The following is a 19,020-nucleotide window of genomic DNA, read 5'->3' as shown; positions in this document are numbered from 1 at the left end:
ATTTGCACTTCTCGTCTGACGAAATTTACTGTGCTTTTACAGAAATGAAAATCATTGAAAAGGAAGTAAGTGTTCACGTTGAGATATGAGCACGTAATCTGTAAGCCTTGTAAGCTTATGTCAAGTAAAACAACATGAAATCCTGAGAGATTGAGCTTCTTAAGTACACGTGTTATAATAGGAACACCAACCTTCTTCAGGATGATAAAAGCACTGTAGATCAAGGTTCTTCGCGTAGTGGAAACATTGTTAAATCTGTTAAGATGTGAATGTGGGCAAGTTGGTAACAATTTCTAACTTGCTAAAGCACATTACTGTCCTCATCGAACTAATAACTATAGTTTCTTGTACATGTGTCTTGATCACATTCAGCACAACATTATGCATTTTTATCTTTCTTTAATACACTCTGTAGCCCCTCAATGGATTCAAGATGCTAGAAATTTATGTTGAACCACAAAGTGCTTGCCATTAGAAAAGACAAGAAGTCAGTTCCTGTGTTAGAAATATGTATTAGTTAGAGAAAGGCTAAAATTTAGTATGAACATTAGCCATGTTTTGAAGTTTTCATCCTACTCATTTTACAGTTGAAGCTAGCTTGCTTCTCAGGTTACTTGTGCTTAGAATTAAAGCACAACAAACAGATGAATGGCTTGCCGGGGTGTTATCCACAGGAAGTGGTCACTTTTCTCACTCTCACCGTAGTGTTTGGGCTACTGCTGGTACTGTTTGCCGCATAGCAGCCAGTGCAGTGCCACTGAGTGTCGTGTGCCGATGTGCCAGTTTTTCTGAGCAAGTGGACACTTCTCCCACGAGTTTCTTCGATGTTGTTTTGACAAGGACCGAACAGTGAATCAGCCAGTTCATCTTGAAATTTTATAATTGGCGTAGAGTTTCCTTCAAGCATGCCACGAATGTTCCACGCATTTATGATGGCACTTCCAACAAGCAACTCAACAGCTACCTTTCTGTACCACTTGAGTCCTTTTCTAAGGCAGTTGTGGTATAACGTCATTTGTTCACTATAGTCGACGCCCTTTTTTGCTGCATTGCAATCGAGACCGGCCTGATGTTTCATGATTGGTGCGCCGTCCCTTGTTTTCTTCCCACTGTCCACCAAAGTTGCTTCATATTTGGCGACAGATGTGAGTATCAGAACAGACCTCTTGTCCATCCACTTCAGTGCCTTCACTCCATTTTTGGACTGAAGTCCGGTAACACTGCCATTTGCAACCTTTACTTCAGTGAGATCTTTTGGTAGCCCTTTCCTCACTGAGCGAACTGTGCCACGAATGAAAGTGTCTTCCTTTAGAAGGCGAAGAGTGAGCGGCAAGCTCATGTAGAAGTTGTCTACGTACAGCGGGCACATGACTTCCTTGTAATTTTGCAGGAGTTTCAAGCATACATCTTCGGCATGTCCGATGCCAACTGTTCAGTCACACTTTCCGGCATATACATCAACCTTTAGCCTGTAACCGTCTTTGGTACATGCCTTGAACAGCCTGACTCTGTAAGAACGAAAGTCTGCCACGCCATGGCACTATTGTTTCATCTATCACAACCTCCTTTCCCGGCCCAAGCACAGTGGCAAAAATTTTGGTTCAATTTCTCTACCAGAGGATGGATCTTAAAGACATGATCCTGCAACTCTGCAACCCGTTAATTGTCTGCAAAATGCCGGAACCTCAAAAGTAGGGAAAAGGCGGCCACGGCTCATATTTTGACGAATGAGTTCAACACCATACAGGTTACTTTTTGCCCAGTAGTGACTCAGATAGGAAGATGGACGAGATTAATACAAATTCGTATTCCGACAAATGCTTTCGTTTGTTGCAGATTGGTTTCCATCCAATTTTTCAACTTCGATTTAGATTTGGGAGTAGGAAGACAGAGGAGACCAATACAAATCAGTATTCGAATAAATGCTTTAATTTCTTGGGCATTGGTTTCCGTCCAATTTTTCAACCGTGATTTAGATTTAGGAGTAGTTGACTTCAACACTTGTTGTGTGAACCTGTTTGTTTCATTGACCATCATTTGCCAAATGTCATCCGTAATAAACAGTGAACATAAAGATGGGGCATAACGGCTAGATGGCAACTGAATGATAGTGGGTGGCCTAGAGTGCGGTGTCACACTAGGCGAAGTGGTTGTTGCCGGTGTCCATTTCTCTAGAGATGGGCTGAGGGAAATGAGAGCATCGTATCCTGAATCATTCACCTCAGAATCATCAGTCAGGTCTGACTCTCCATTCGACATGCTGGCTGAGGTCTGTGATGGTTCGTAAACATTATCTTTGTCACTGATTTCACTGTCTGTCCACTGCTGAACATCTGACACTGAAGCACTTGACTCATCCGCTGGCGATCGCGAAGTTGCTGGTGCATTCTTCTGGCCCAAAACTAAGTTTATTTGTTTCCTCTGCATTGTGATTTTTTTTTGCATCCGTAAGGGGCATGAGGATCTATCTATTAGACACGCTGAAAAGTTTGGGAGTAGTAAGAAAAATGCAGGTACTTATTCCAACGGCACGTATTTCAAAAACTGCGGCGAAAGTTTGCAAGAAACCCAACTGAGAAATGCGCCGCCACTCGACTCTCCGAAACAAACATGCCACCCCGTGTCCAATGCAACAAAAATATATGTTAGTTGCAATTTCAAACCTCAGATGGCAACACAAGAGCGAGAATTCTTGCGTGTGGGTCACTGGAGAGTCACGCCGCACACAGCATAAAAACGTTTTCATTGAGTGCATCGTGGATTGCCAGTGGGTCATAGCATTTAACATCAGACAAGTAGTCTACTGCCTACCTATAACCTCACACAACAAAAATCGTACCTCTGAGTTCAAGTGCCATAATGTTATCGCAACAGCAAGCAGATGAATGCCAATAACTTTGCTGCTGCGTAGGAGCACAGGCTGTGCTGTGATGTCATTCAGAGTGACACGTGACTTAGATTCAAGGCAGCATCAGTTATTTAATGAATCTGTTGCTTCAGTGGACTAATTAAAGTTTAGAGAAATAATGAAAAATACAACCCGAATGTCTGAGTGCTTTTGTTTCACTTCGCACTGTAGCAATATGAATTTCCGTTTCGTCTCCTTTTTCCGACGTTTGCACGCGCGCAGAGAACGAAACTATACGTCATTGTCTACTGTGTTCCAGCATTGCGATCATGCTCCTTCATCCCCTCGCGTTTGCCTCAGTGCTGGGGCACTGACTTATACCGCTAATCACGTGTTCTCGTGTAGAGCGCGCATTATCGTCCGCTACAGGAAAGGAGACAAGCGCAACAGCTCGCACGACACCGTCACCGGAAGTGTGCCGGTGACGGTGAAAAAAAGACGGCAGGGTATACCCGCCGCGCGACCCCTCGGCTCCGGTATGGGAGAACGCAGTGAAGGAAATTCGCTTACACAGGTGAAACGGGGAAAGTCGAGAGAGTGTTTATATAGGCGGCGACGCGTGCCTCCTGAAATCGTGTTTGCGGCACTTCAATCATTCTCTCTCTGCTGTTAATGAACCAATTTGAAAAATGCTTGCGGTAGAACACTTCTTAGAGGGCACGTAACAACTTTCAGTGTATAACCAAAATTTGTTATGTAGCCTGTGAGGGGCCCTTTAAAACAAACGCGGTAAAAATCGGGTGTACCGTGGGATGTTGTTACAGCTGCGTCGAGCTTCACAGCATTGCTGTGAAGCCTGTGGCAGAAATAGAGTTTTATTAAATCAAAGGACTGCATAGAGCGCACTCTCGTGTTGTGCTACGTGAATTAAATCATTCGTTTCCTGCCTGCACAAACGTCTGCATCTCGAGTGGGTTTCGAGCACACCGTATAATAATGTGCAGTTCCGTCGTGCTTCGCAGCACTATACACAAGCACTGCCGTAAAGCTAGTGGCAAAAGTACGATGTCATGAAACCAGATCAATGCATATACCACGCTCTTTTGATGCGCTGCGTGAATGGAAACATTGCTTGCCTGCCTGCACAAACGTTTGCATCTCGAGTTAATATCAAACAAACCATATAATATATGTGCAGTTTTGTCGAGCGCTTCACCGCACTGCATGCAAGCATTGCCGTAAAGCCTGTAGTATAAATAGGGTTTCATGAAGTCAAATGAATGCGCAAACCTCGCACTTGTGGTGTACAAGGTAAACAAAGAATTCGTTGCCATGTCTCCACAGTAGTTGGTCACGTTGATTTGTGTGAGCATATAGGTTCATGTGCCCCATCTACCTCTGTGATGAGAAAATAAGCAAGAATATCAGCTGCTATGTGTCGATGCATATGCTTTTTATTACAAGGTGTAGGAGCAGTACATATCTTACTGCATGAGTAAACCCCTCATGGAAACAGTACGTTCCTTGAACATTGTAGCTATTTAATAGCCTAGGAAGCGCGCTATATTGGAAGTTGCAATTTTTTTTCTGTTCGCAAAATTCAATAACTCAGTGCTTTTTCTAAGCAAATTTCGCAATGATACGTGTGCTGCGTCAGTAAGTTAAGTAGGCAGCACATAATTAGGCTAAACCAGAGGAATATCTGCAGGTAGGGATTTATACAAATGTACAGAGTATTTTTAAAAAAATGTTTTCTCAAATGTTTTCAGTGTTGATCCAGTTGCATATGCGCCCAGCGCTGATTTCCAGCGCTTAATTTTTGTTGAACCTTGATGTAACAAAGACGTAACTCAGCACTGTACTTTGTTACATCAAACATTTTTTTTACAATGGAACACTGCATTCTACTATACGTGCCGCTCATGCGCCCCAAAATTTTGGCCCCTCTAAGGAAGTCACTGTTTTAAGTCACTGTTCTCTAAGTTTCGTCCGAAACTTGAATAACGCTACTTCCAACACTCGTGAAACCAGCAGCCACGTCGGCTTGCCGCCTTTACACCGGCCGCAAATTACTTTTAAAAAATGTGGCACGCGCGGGCCGTGTATGCACTCTGCTGCGCGCGGACAGCCGTATGCACGGGCACGGCCGGGCAAGAGACTTCGCGCGCTCTCCTACCCTAGCGCGCGCTTGATCACGGGACGTGGACAGCGCGCATAAAGCTGCCATCCTTCTCGGCTCACCCTCGCACCCTTTCATTCGCAATTAACCCCAGCACGTGGGATGCAACGGGGCACTATAATTTTTGTCACACTTGGACTTTAAACCAAACATCAGGGCGATGGCGAAAATTCGCTTAGGGTGTCCAAAAATTGCTATCGCAATAATACACTATGGAGAAAGGTATTATGGAAATTATCTGTGGATGGGTCGAAACCCCCTAATTTCCCAAACACGCACCCATCCACTGGCACGCTGGACACCACGGATCCCGCGCGGCACGCTGCATCATTAAGGCGTATCGTTCTTCTCTAGCTCTATGATCATTTCTGCAGTAGTCACTTGGCGAGAAGCCTAATTTCCAACCTATGCGCAAGTGTCGTACCTGAATTTCGAAAGTACACGGACCATATATATGTTGGCAAAATAATCGGAACTCACTATTTAGACTCGCAAAAATTATACTTAGCTGCTCACTTGAACTCATAAGAATATACTACTCAGCCGAGCCCACTCGGGCTCAAACTCGCCAAAATACTGCTCAGCTGGGCTCACTCAGACTCATGGGATGATCTGAGGGAGTTGACTCATCAGTGAGTTTGCCAGCGTATGATGTGTGCATGCTGAACCACAAACCTGGCTTTCTTGAATAAAAACAGTTGGTCGCTGCAGCATATGGATGCACATAAGTGTAATTCAGAGAGCATGGCATTGTAAAGGCTGCCACAGTTACCATGCCATGCTGCAGCTCATTTCAATCATGTCAAATGCGATACCCCTGCCAGCTTGTAGTCAGTCGATCAAATGTGATTGCTATTTATCTCATCACAACACCTCATTTTCCTGCCTAAGGCTTTGGGTGAATTTTCCTTGGCATCCATTTTGTTACTCTAACAGGTTACCAGTTATCTGTTGCCTATACGAAATTTGAAGTTGTGCACATTTCATGTGGACTCTATGCCAAACTCTTAGTACTGCATGCATTTTTGCAGTTAGGTCTAGAGTTACAGAATCGCATGCGGGAGTTACTTTAGTTAGCAACTGTAGCTTTGGAACAAACATGTGCATGAGAGGGTGCTTAAGTGTTACCTGTCAAGACTGGGAGCACCAAGGCAACTTGTGCAGTAAAGGCATGGGCAGTACGAGCCCACAGATTTTTTAAGTGTGGCTGAGGTGATGCGTCTAGACTTCACTATGAAGAGAGCCAAATAAAAGGTTGCCTATCCATCATATACCTATTCTGGAGCCTTTTCTTGAGCTTTTCTAAAACATTAAGCTCAGCGTGTACACTTTATCACAGCATAATTATTACATGTGATATAAAACATTGTATTGTACAGTTTCTCCAACTCTTCGTGAAGCCATCTATCCATAGATTAAACAGGAATAGCCTCAATGTTGACATATCTCCACAGTAGCATCTCCAGGACCTTGTACTGTCACAATGCATCACAGACATTATTTAAGTGAATTCCAAAAGTGAAGCTCTTCGTTAACATTGACTAAAATTGTATCTTTATATAGCAAAGTGATCATGCATAAATCTGTATGTCATGACAGAACACTTCGTTTCTCACGGACTTTAGTTTACAATTGTTTTCAAGTTCAGGAAAATTGTGCAGTGGGCTAGTTGGTTCAACATACTTAACACTGTTGTGCGGAGTGACGAAGGGACAGGACTTGAGTGAGGAAACAACACACGACACCTGAGCACAAACTATCAACGTGATTATCACAAGACAATGATTCTGCTGAAAAGTAGGAACCAAAGGAAAAGAGAAGTCGTGGAAGCATACAACCTCAAGGTGGACCCACAGGGCTCATGTGTCAGCCCGCCGTCTATTTCACTCAGCAATAAAGAGATTAGCATAATCGCTGACAATAGAGGGTGTAGGTAGACCGGGAAAAGGACTCCTGTGCATGCGTGTAGGCTTTATGTACGCTTCACTTGCAGAAAAATAAACCAGTTTGTAGTTTGCGCTCAGGTGTCGTGTTGTTTTCTCGCTCAAATCCTGACCCTTCATCGCTCTGCGCAACGGTGTTAACTTTTCAGGTTGTTCACTATGTGATGTAGGAAGGGTAAAATTGATGGGAAATCCCAATATTCTCTGGCATATTGCAAAAAATATGGCCCAAGTCAAGTGTCATTTTAGGCTTCACTATCCCCTTTTATAGGGCAAATAGTAATAGTTTGAATTCTATGGACGCTGGTTGCTTTTTCTGACTTAACCTAGGCGGTGCTCAGCTCTCAGTTGAAAGGAACAGGTAAACAGGAGGACTTGCCGCATAAGCAGGAGGTAGCACTCCACACAGACTTAAGCTTAATATACTGCGTGCTTCCACAGCCCTAGGGGGCTAGTCTGTAAGTGTTGACTAAGTGGACTGTCCATTCCAGTACACGCTGAATGAATAGAGCACGAGAGCCCACGGTGACGATTGCCGCTTGCTCTACCAGCTTAGAGCTCTACCTAATCAGTGTGTGCTGAAATAGTCCACGTAGTGGATCCTCGCAGAATCCTTCCCGACTGATGTTTGTGTTGGTAGGTTGCAAGCATTGCACTTTCTTTCCTTTCATGTGGGCAGTTCCCACATATGGATGTCATTTAACATATTGTATTCATATTGCCTTTGATCTATAAATTTCTAATTCATGCTTATAACCAGGCCTACCAGCTCTTGTCCTGCATATTTATATAGCCTTCTCATTTCTGCATCAACACTGCACATATTTATAGCAAATTGGAGTCATTCTCCATTATACCCTCAAGCACTTGAAGTAGACACTGCAATAACCCCAAGGGAGGGGGGACAGTAACGCAAAAACCTTATTGGGCTTGTAGTGCTGCTGAAGGATGCACACATACCATGTATGCTAAAATTCTCAGCAGACATTCCAAAGTTTGTACGAGTTCGACTTTAGCTGGCTAAACTGAATGATTCATATTGAAGGCAATTCTTGCAACACTTGGTCAAACTGAATGAAACTGGACAGCACAATTAGCTGTGTTCATCTACCATTTATACGACTGCTGCCCCGAGCATTTTGCCTGTTACTTTGCCTTTCGTTTCTGTACTATCAAGTTCAAGTACACATGTACTTTATCACTGTACACGTAGAATGGCTTCAAGGCTTTTCCTGGGCATTCAACAGTCACTATTTATTCCTATAAACCTTCCTGCATGTGAAGGCAAAAAAAACTTATTAATTCATGCTGGAAGTATAAAAAGACAGGTATTTGCACAGAAAATGTTTATTTTGAGCACCGAGGTTCTTGCTGATGTAGATATGGTGCTCGCTCCCTCCTTGCCCGAAGCATGTGCTTGCTGTACACAGCACCTGATGGCTTCCTAGGTCAAAAGATCAAATTGAAATAAGAGGCATTTTGTTTTAAAAAATACTTGCCTAAAGAAAAATTAATACACAAGCAAATTCACTAAAGAGGTTCACTTTCAAGAGCAAAAGTATGGTTACGATGAAAATTACAAGGACGCTTCACTGCTCATTGAGGTTTCGGTTCAGTAGTTGTTGAGCCACAAGGGTTAGCATGCTACATCTTGCATATTATGTTTTGTAGAACAATATTGCACTTTGAACAATGTAGTGCCTATTTAAATGTACTGACAAGGAATGCTTAAACTCCAGGCTAGTTTGGTCTGCACAAGATATGATACAGACACTGTACTGCATTCATTTAGTGTTTTTGTCACTGATCTCATGCACAAAGGTCATTCACACCTATCCTACATGAAATGCAGTTTCTTTGAAGCTTCATCTAGTCCTTGAATTTGCTGCATGCTTATGTCTAAGGGAATTCGTTTGGTTCCTTTTAATGTAGTACATCTAAGCAACTGCTATCAAATGCCCATAGTGTTCCCTTGCATGTACAAAACATTTTTGGCCCTTTCAATGCACAATACTCATTACATTTGACACTTGGGACTTGTGCAAGGCGCCATTTTGTATTATATGCTTGTCCACATCTGATAATACCTTCATAGCTGGGTCATTCCCATGCCAAATGCCTTGGTTATTACTGTGACGATCTCACACTTTTCCTTTAGAATCTTCTTGTCCACTTTTAAGGAAGCATCCCACGACACAATGTCTCCATCCTAGTGGTGCTATGGAGTTAACTTATGTGCTAGTTGTAGCAGATGACGTCAACTGAAGGCCACTGAAGATAAAACTCTCTGCGAGAATTCCTTTTGCACAATAAATGCAAACAATACAGAATAGTCAAAATGTAGTTATCTGGCAAGACTGGCTGCATCCATCATCTTTGTTTGGTGCAATTCTGAGGTGGCTCCATGTTACAAGACGCTTGGCGATTATTGCCATGTGACTGTTCGGGACTCTATAAAACAAGAATTGCCTTACTCCCGCCTTTCTCTTTGTGCAGCAGCCAACGTTATTATTCGTCCAATCGCACCGTGTACTGTTCGTGTGTCCATAGACTAAATTCTTCACCACATTGTTTTTGCGGTATTTCGTGAGTGACCCATGAACTCATCTTGGGGTGGGACTTCTTTGGCGTCTGCTTCTATCTCTTGTCGTCAGCGCCTCACACAACTGGATGCCACTGGCAATTCTTTTCCTAACCACGAAGAACGCATTCGTCTCGTCACCTCTTCCGATTACGTTCTTTGGCCACCTAGAGAAGAGATTATAGGTGTCAACTCCTGTAACATTGTGGATGGCGGCGTACTCATTCTACCCTATGACCATACCCTATCTCGAGCAATTCTGATTACCCCTGGCCTTATTCACTTCTCTGAGGGGTCTGCATTGCTTACTGCAATAAACCAAACTCTCGAACCCCAACTGTTGCCTCGTGGATCAACTGTCACTTGAGCTGTTGACACTCATGTCGTTGCAAGTGTCACGAAGACAGCTCAGTGTGTTCTTGCGTCTATTACCGTGCGCTGAACAAAATCGTGCGCAAAGATGTTTGCCCCGTGTCACGGATGGATGATGCACTAGATTCACTCCACGGTGCTGAATATTTTTCTAGCCTTGACTTTAGACCAGGCTATTGGCAAATATCGATGTCCAAATCCGACAAAGAAAAAACTACATTTGCTACCCCTGATGGGCTCTACGAGTTCAGTGCGATGCCTTTTGGACTCTGCAATGTGCCTGCCACATTCGAACGCATGATCGATAAGTCTTGTGTGGCTTGAAATGGAAAACCTGTCTGTGCTATCTCGACGACATTGTGTTTTCAACCATGTTCTCACAACATTTGCAACGTCTTGATGAAGTCCTTGCCTCTCTTGCAAATGCTGGCTTGCAGCTCAACACACGCACGCGCACACACACACACAAATGCAGTTTCGCCAGCAAGGCCATCAAAGTTCTGGGGCACATAGTCAGCAAAGAAGGTATTCGACCGGACCCCGAGAAGCTTACTGCCATCCTCGAATTTTGTGTCTACTGCGTCAAAAAGACATGCACAGTTTTCTTGGACTTGCTTCTTCCGGCACTTCATATGCAACTTCGCTACGCTTACGTCCCCGCTCCATCAACTCCTCGCCAGTAATGCGCCCTTTGTTTCGTCCGACGAATGTGAACATGCTTTCCTGCTTTTGCAACATTCCCTGACGTCAGACCCAGTACTGTGCCACTTTGATCCGACCGCGCCCACCATCTTTCACACCGACGCTAGCAGTCAGTCTCGGTGCCATTCTACTGCAACGTGACAACACATTCCGCGAACGAGTAATTACTTATGCTAGTCGTGCACTAACCAGTGCAGAGAATTACTGCAGGAGTGCCTTGCTGTTGGGCAGTGCAAAAATTTCGCCCATATCTTCATGGCCGCCATTTCACAGTCGTTACCGACCATAACACACTGTGCTGGCTTTCATTGCTAAAGAATTTATCAGGTCACCTGGGTTGCTGTGTGCTTCACCTACAGGAGTACGATTTCAATGTCACCTACAGGGCTGCAAAGAAGCATCAAGACACCAATGCTCTCTCTTGCTACCCTCTGAAGAATCATGACGATTCACCATAACCTCTCCGTAATTGTGTACGTCCCGAGTCCTCTTCATCGGCTTTACCCATTGTAACCCTCGAATGGCTAAGACACGACAGCCCATCTGTCCTTGTGTCCCACCAATGCATCGACCCATACTGCTGAACTATTCTCCAACGCATGGAAGATTCTTCGTCACCTCCAAACGCCTGACTTCGTCGACAACTTAATCAATTCAAGCTGCACAATGAGGTTTTACATCGCAACATTTATCACATCGATGGCAACAAATGGGTCACGGTCATACCATGTTCTCTGCAATGTGAGGTGCTTGAAGCCTTTCACGATCATGCGACGACTGGTCATCTAGGCTACCACAAGACTTACAACAGAATATGAAGTCGCTGCTCCTGGCCTGGCCCACCTTCAGCCGTTGCGAAGTATGTTGTACCCTGCGTTCATTGTCAAAGCCGCAAACGACCAACAGCTCCTTCTGGCTCTTTACAACCTCTGCCTTGTCCCGCTTCGCCTTTTGAAGTAGTTGGAATAGACCTGTACGGTCCTCTTCCCACGACCTTACATGGCAATCGTTGGATTATAACGGCCATAGACCATCCAACACGCTATGCGGAGACAGCATCTCTACAATCCGGGACTGCTGCTGAAGTCGCTGATTTCTTTCTACACAACATTATCTTACACCGCAGCGCTCCGCGCGTTCTCCTCAGTGACCGCAGCAGTCTTCCTCTCTTCTATCTTTACCGAAGTTCTGTGCGCCTCTAACAGAATTCGCAAGACGACTTCCAGTTACCATCCGCAGACCAACAGCTTGACGGAGTGTTTTCACCATACCCTCTCTGACATGATTGCGATGTACATCCGCCCTGGCCACACGAACGGGGATGCAATCCTGCCGTTCCTGACATTCGCCTATAACATGGCTACGCAACGTACTACTGGCTTTTAACATTTTTTCTTCATCTATGGCTATTCACCAAGTTTCATTCTTGATGTATCATTCCTTTCGACTCCTGTACCCCCATCAGTTCCTTTCTTGGAACAGTTTGTGTCTTGCCTCGCGGAGTGCAGTCGCCTTGCCCCGCTTAACACAGGCGTCTCCCAGGACGCTCTCAAGTTTCGTTACGACTTGACCCACTGTGCTGTGACTTTTTCTCCTGGTGACGAAGTTCTTTGGACTCCTGTGTGCGTTCCTAGCTTATGCAAAAAATTTCTGGTGTTTTATTCGACTTTCCGCGGTCGTTGAGCAGACATCACCTGTCAATTACCATGTCTCGCTTGTTAGAACGCCACCCGATTCCCGTTGCTGTGGCACAGAGATAGTGCATGTCTCCCGCTTAAAACCAAATACTTGACGCATTTTATAGTACTTACGCGCAGCCAGGCGGCCGCTTCCACAGAGAGAGAGATTTAGCATGGGCACAACACATGCCTGACTTTCAACTTCATCATCTGCACATCTTTTTCATCTGCATATATCATCACTAGCAGCACAGTTTAATCCTCGAGGTAGTAGTCCGAGCTTGGCTGGAATAAAGCGGTTCCTTACGATACATATATATATATATTTCTTGCACTTCAAGAAACTTCGTTTGACCTCGAAGACTTGAGCACTGAAGTAACGGCGCTAAGCATATACAAGACCTCATAGTAGGAGACAGTTTAATTTCGCAGCCTGAGTCCCCTTGCTGGTGTAATCTTCCTTCGTGTAATTGTCGCATACTTGGCTATCACTAAGACTGCTTTGCCTTTCTGCAAAACTGCAGCCTCTTTTTTTTTCTGCTAGTCCGAGCATAAGTGCTGCCGCACATGACTGCTGTTGATTCTGATTTCGAGTGAATCTGGCTTGGCCTCATTATGGTTACTGAGTGAATTATATAGAGAGAGAAATAGAAGAGAGGAAAGGCAGAGAGGTTAACCAGACGCATGTCCGTTTTTCTACCCTCCACTGGGAAACGGGGTATAGGGACGAAGAGAGAGAGTGTTCCACAGCTATCATGCACTAAGATTAAAAAAAAAAAAACAGTTCCGTTACTCGAAGAAAACCTAGTGCATATTGTTTCCAGTAAAGTGGAGTAGTAGCCAGTAATTCTTTCGTTACTGAGATTTAATTTGGTAATTACAATTATCTAACTCGAGAAGTACTCTCATAATTTTCAGTGTCAATGAGGCATTTGTTGGCATCCCAAAATGACATCTAACTGCAGTGTTTTCAGCGACATACTAATTGCGTACAATTTTACCGACTGGAAAATAACCTCACAAACTATGAAAAATACCATGTGAGTGAACTCTCACCCACATCATAAAGCAGTGCCCTCAAATAAGCTGATTGAAAGTAACTGCATTGCCTATCGCAAACCCGAAGAGACAGCGCACCACCTTGATAATGGTACGGAAGGAGCCCCAACAGCAGTTTCGCAGCTTCTCCTTTCTCTGTACGTCACACTTATTATCCCTCTCTCAAGGCCGACTGATAAATGATAACAAAAGCACCTTGATAACGCAGCCAAAGTGCAGCTCTGACCACACACGAAATGTGAAGAGCAATGTAATAGGCACAGAATGTTTCAAAATCCAGACTTTGCTCGCACCGCATCGAAAGAGTGCGGGCGAAGTTATATTTCGCACCAGAAACTTGCTTCGGACCAAAGCCAATATAAAGTGAGCGTTTTATTTTTCATGAAAGTGTACACGTGCTGCAAAAACAGGTTCGTGTCAACAAATAAAAGCGAAATAAACACACTGGAAAGCGACCAACTTGTAGAGAAAAGGCAAAACCAATGCGTTCACGAAATTAAATATACCACTTCTGTGAGCCGAACTGGCAATCAGAATGTCGGCACACACACACACACACAGAAAAAAAAAAAAAAAAAAAACTGTGTGCTCTTACTATCTATTAATTCGTAAGCTGCGTTGAACATCAGCCTAGAGGACGTGTTCAAATAGGTCTCCTTTTGCAGCTACGCAGTACTGTCTATTTTATCACACCTTTAGTGGCTTTCTTGATGACCGATGGCGGAATTCTATGGCAGACATCCGTTATCCTTACCTTGAACTAATGTGACGTCCGGCACAATCTTTCACATAACCCCAAAGAAAGAAACTTAACGGAGAGGTCACGTGACCTAGCCGGCCTCTTTACAGGCTCGTGCCTTCCAATCTATTTGAAAAGTAGCACCCAACCAGTTTCATGCTCGGCTGCTGCTGCATGCAGGTGGCCCATCTTGCTGATACAGCAGAAGTGGAAAATGTGACAGCGGGACTTTGCTGAGAAACTCATCAACCACTCCTTCAAGGATTTCGTTCACATAACGCTGTCCAGTCAGTGCGTGATTGAAGATGGTACTGATTATTGCACTGGCGTAAATTCCAAACCACACATTGAGCGACCACTGGTACTGGCGCCGATTGCACTGTACTTAATGTAGATTGGAGTCCCTCCAATAGTGTGCGTGAATGACAATGAATGTATATATGATGGCACCTGCACTGTTCTTTTGCGCAAACTCATCATGCCACAGGTTCTTAGTGTCAAGATGTAAAACTTACCAGACCCAGCTTGTCAGTTAACAATATACACTATAGAATTAACGTCTAAGGTTATCACTAAGATGAGTGCTAAAACCCCTTAATGCTTACATAGGACCAGAATTCACAAGTGGCTGTAATATCAACGTGCAAGTGCTCAGAGGGTTCCTGAAGCACTCTTGAGCACATGAACATAACTTCCAGCCTGGATATACACGTGCGATGGGAGACAATGACTCGTTACAAAGCCATACACAACACCCTTTCTCACAAAACCTTATGCCACTAGTAAAATTTGTTGGCCAAGTTACGATTTATCCTACTTTGAAGCAAGCACATAAAGAGAACATCCCAGTCTTCATCCACGATTAGATCACCAGTATTAAATGGACCCACCTTAAGGGTTATTTGGCAACAGCATGTGTATGTCCATGCTTGTATCGTTTATTGATTGTCCCGCTCTAGTAGAATGGACGACCACGCAGCCTGATCATGCACTTTGTAATGAAGCTTCTTTCTAGAAAATCACAAATACCGACCGCACACACAACCTTTGTCACATCTGCACAGAGCACTCGAGCGTTACGCTGCGGAGAAAGGTTACCAGAGAATGGCTGTTGACAGCGCAGCGATATTGCTATGTAAAGGCTCATATTACTATGTAAAGGAACGCTGTTTCCCGCGCGTTTAATGACGCCGCAAAGCACTCATTTAGCGACTTCATTCACTACCGTCCTTAGTCGGCGGACGGCAGACCTGAACCATGTGTCAGGAATGTGCGTTTACATTGCGAGATAAATGATGAATACTCCTTATTTTCTCTAAACAAGTGCGCGCACATGCCGCACTTGGGTCATCTGCCATTTACACATTCTGCCGTGTAGCAGCACCGTAACCAGGTAATGTTACGTTTAAGTGATTGTGAAAAAGGCTCTTACAAGTTTGAAGGAACCTAAGATAAACAGTGTCGTCTAATATGCGTTCTCGGCGCTAGTACACTGTAGCACTGGCTGATCGGTGCGGCGGTCCGCGGGATGCGTCACAAGGAAAATAAGCTGGTAAGGAACCTGGAAATGAAGTATCAGGCAGCCGAAAGCGTAGGTTTGCATAGTAGAGGCTCATCGAATGGAAAAGTGAAGTACTTACGATAGCTTACGCTTGCACAAACCCCGAAAAATAAACGATCCACATCTTTATGGAGTTGTTTGAGCGTAGCTCCTCTTTGTACCTCTTTGAGCTTGCCATTCTGCCGCCAAAACCAAAGACGGATGTGACATCACGGACGCGAAAAACAAAGAATGAATGCGACATCCCGGACGTGACGTTTGGGTGAACCTAACGCCTGCGTTCCGTCGACCGGGTGAACGCAGACACTTTCTTGCCAAGCGCGTCTTCAAGGTGTCCTGTCTCTACGAGAACGATGCCAATCCGAATCCACAATATACCGGCATTCCCATGCATACCACAGCGCAGCAGCGCCAGATTTCCCTCTAGGTAATGTAGTGAGAAACTCTATGATATATATATTAATCATGAGTTAACTACGCATTACCTAACTAGGCGGACTTAAAATAATTTGAATATCTCCAAGCTACGGCAAACATTCCCTTGGTTGTGACCAGCTACGCGGCATTCGCATATTTCAAAACTCTGGCTGAAGTTATCTGGGACACACGGTATTTACGCACTCTCAGAACTTCATTTCGGGGTGAAAAAGAAAAAAAGAAATGAAGCTAACACTATTTCTTTCATCAGAGCCCCGCATTCACAAGTGCAATGTTGAAACCTACGTGAGCTTTGCTCCCTTGCGAGCAGACTTGCACATTCAAAGTAGGTTATCGCTGCAGGAACGGAGCATAAATATGCATTCGCGTCACCAAATAAAATTGGATGATACGACCCGTAAACTCTTCAAAACGCACACGGCAATTGAAACGGACAAGAGTGTCGCAAAATGCACCGAGACTGTAGCAAAACACGCATGTATACAACGCGCAAACGGACAGTGCTTCGTCGCCCCGTCCGCGCCGTGCTGACCGAGCAAAGTGCGACAGCAGCGCCACGAGATGCGAGGATCGGTGGTGGGTCCACGCAGTCACGGGAGTTTGAAAACTGAACCTAATCTATTAACGTTGGCTGTAGCGGCAGCCGCTCCTAGCGGCAGCCGCCGGCATTCATTGCATCCAGTGCCACCCGGGAGGCCGCGGATACCGCACTAGCCAGAGATACAGAACACTTCGTCGACCTCGTTGCCAGTGGGTTTGTGACACGGTGTGCGCTTATCGCTGCAGAAAACTTTTAAATTTCTGGGTCAGTGGTCAAAATCAGGACGGAAAAACTGCGCTAGGTGAGTGACGGTATATACTGCGGGCACAATTATGCCGCCGACGGACTTCGAAATTGAAGTGGAAAATGCTCCCGTGCAGTGCTCCCGCAGTACCTGTAATGCCGATTCAATTAGGAAGCTGGAGTCAGGACCGCTGAACATAACCCAAGCCAAGGCTAGAGGGAAGGACCTAGTTCCAGCCTCTGAATGTTCAAAAAAGAAAGCGACCGCCCGCGTCGTGTCCGCACAAGTTCCCTTCGTCGGCATGAGCCACGGTTTCAGGCCGATACAAGAACGTGGCGGTGCGACTCAAGTGCCGCGTTCAAAAGTGGGTGCTCCAATGTGTCAACCGCCCCCTCTTGCGCCGCGAACAATAATTTTTCTCGAGGGCTGTCTGCTGGTAGAGACAGTGAAACGAATGTTGCCGCTTCACAACGACGCTAACGGCCAGCATGCAGTTCATGAGGAAATCGGTGCAGCGGTGTTGGAGTCTACTGAGTCTACAAAGGCGGGACCACTTGACACGTCGTTGGCTGTCGAAAACAAAGGGGCCAAGGACGGCTGCCCCACTGGGCACACTACAGGCGAAGGGCGTGTGAGTGGTAGCGCAGACGGCGTCAATCAGGACAGCGGCGACAGAGCCAGTGCGCGGCGTCGGGCTTCCGAGAAACGTGAAGCGATACGCCAGGACCACCTCAAGCGCAGAAGCCAAGCGCGCAAACGACGATTAAAGTGCCACGATGACGGTGGGGCGCCTGCCAACATAGCAGGCACCGTCCTGTTCCGGCCCAAAGACCGCACCGTGTCTTTCAGGGTTCTTCCTCGCCCGGCGATTGTGAAAGAGTTCGAGGACGTCGGAGGTGTCGCGGCGGTGCGAGTGAACTTCCAACGCAACGTGGTGGCCGTAGACGGCGTCGAGCGCTCTGCGGTCCTGGCCCTGTTGGCTACCGACAGCATCTGCGGTCTCGACGTTGTCGGCCGCGAACTCGCTGCTCGTCCAGGCACTTGTTCTGGCGTCATCTACGATCACTACAACGTCAAGGGTCGCTTGACTGCCGAAGAGATGGCCGAGAGCGAGATCGTGTCCTGTGTGCCCGTGGCCAGTTCGCACCCTACGGAGCTGGGCTGCAGCATGCTACTACGCTTTGATGCACCGTCTCCGCCGCCGGACGTCGTCGTGAAAGGGGACCTTTGGTGCGTGCAACTGGACGTCAAGCCGAACCGTCCACGGCCACTGCAGTGCACCAACTGCGGTCGCTTCAACCACGCGACAGCGTCGTGCCTGCACCCGTCGCGGTGCATGCGCTGCGCCAGAAGCGGCGACCACTCGCTGGACTCGTGCACTTCTGAACCAAAGTGCGGAAACTGTGGCCGGCCGCACGCCATGACGGACCGGCGCTGTCGCGTCTGGAAGCAGGAACGTCGGGTGGAGGCGGCGCTCACGGCGCCGAATGTGACGTCCCGCCCCTTTGCGAGGCAGTTGGTGCGCGCAGAGTACACAGATCTGCGGCCCCGTGCCAGGAAAGTGCGGCGACGTCGCACACAACAGTCTCCATCGAAGAACAAAGAGAAGGTGCAAGTGGCTCTTGTACCGTCGGTATTCCTGGCCCCTTCATCATCTGATCACAACAAAGCAAAACTGGAAACTGCACCAGCAACTTTAAAAACAAAGGCGCCACTCATATCGTTGCAACGTCCTGCAAAACAAGCACTGGAAAACAAGACAAAGGTGGCTTTCGTGCCATCTGTGCTCCTGGCTTCTCCGCTGCTCACAGTTGACAAGGGAAAACACAAAGCTTCATCAGTGGCATTGGAAGCAAGGTTGCTTCCATCAGGGTGCAACAACTTGCCTCATCATGGAAAGGTTCAACCTGGCAAGGGGGCGACATGCCAGAAAAAGACAACTGCACAACCGTGTGTGACCACCACAAAAGTTACGCCAAAAGGACAGCTCTGCTGCAGTGGCGCTCGAGCTTCTGGAAAAGTTATGCCGACGCATTGTGCCACCACAGTGCCGAGCAGCCGGCCATCTGGCAAGCAATCTACTGCGGCGGCACTGAGCCAGTGGTCATCCACTCCTCAAGAAGCTGCACATGGT

At 46.1% G+C, this 19,020-nt stretch overlaps 2 long non-coding RNA genes across 3 annotated transcripts; both read right to left on the bottom strand.

The window, feature by feature from the left end:
* Positions 1 to 8,197: 8,197 nt before the first annotated feature.
* LOC129386688 (uncharacterized) lies at positions 8,198 to 15,758 on the bottom strand. Of its 2 annotated transcripts, none has more exons than XR_008613987.2 (2): positions 15,743 to 15,758; positions 8,198 to 9,718 (listed from the first exon to the last, which is right to left on the bottom strand). It is a non-coding gene; the product is annotated as an uncharacterized lncRNA (long non-coding RNA). The 2 variants fall into 2 exon arrangements; XR_008613986.2 differs by lacking the exon at positions 15,743 to 15,758 and adding an exon at positions 15,535 to 15,734.
* Positions 13,721 to 15,525, bottom strand: LOC129386687 (uncharacterized). The gene is made up of 2 exons (XR_008613985.2): positions 14,332 to 15,525; positions 13,721 to 14,291 (listed from the first exon to the last, which is right to left on the bottom strand). It is a non-coding gene; the product is annotated as an uncharacterized lncRNA (long non-coding RNA).
* Positions 15,759 to 19,020: the final 3,262 nt, after the last annotated feature.

This window comes from Dermacentor andersoni, chromosome 4 (genome assembly GCF_023375885.2).
Source record: "Dermacentor andersoni chromosome 4, qqDerAnde1_hic_scaffold, whole genome shotgun sequence".
Lineage (NCBI taxonomy): Eukaryota > Metazoa > Arthropoda > Arachnida > Ixodida > Ixodidae > Dermacentor > Dermacentor andersoni.
This window is presented reverse-complemented; position numbering and strand designations above follow the sequence as displayed.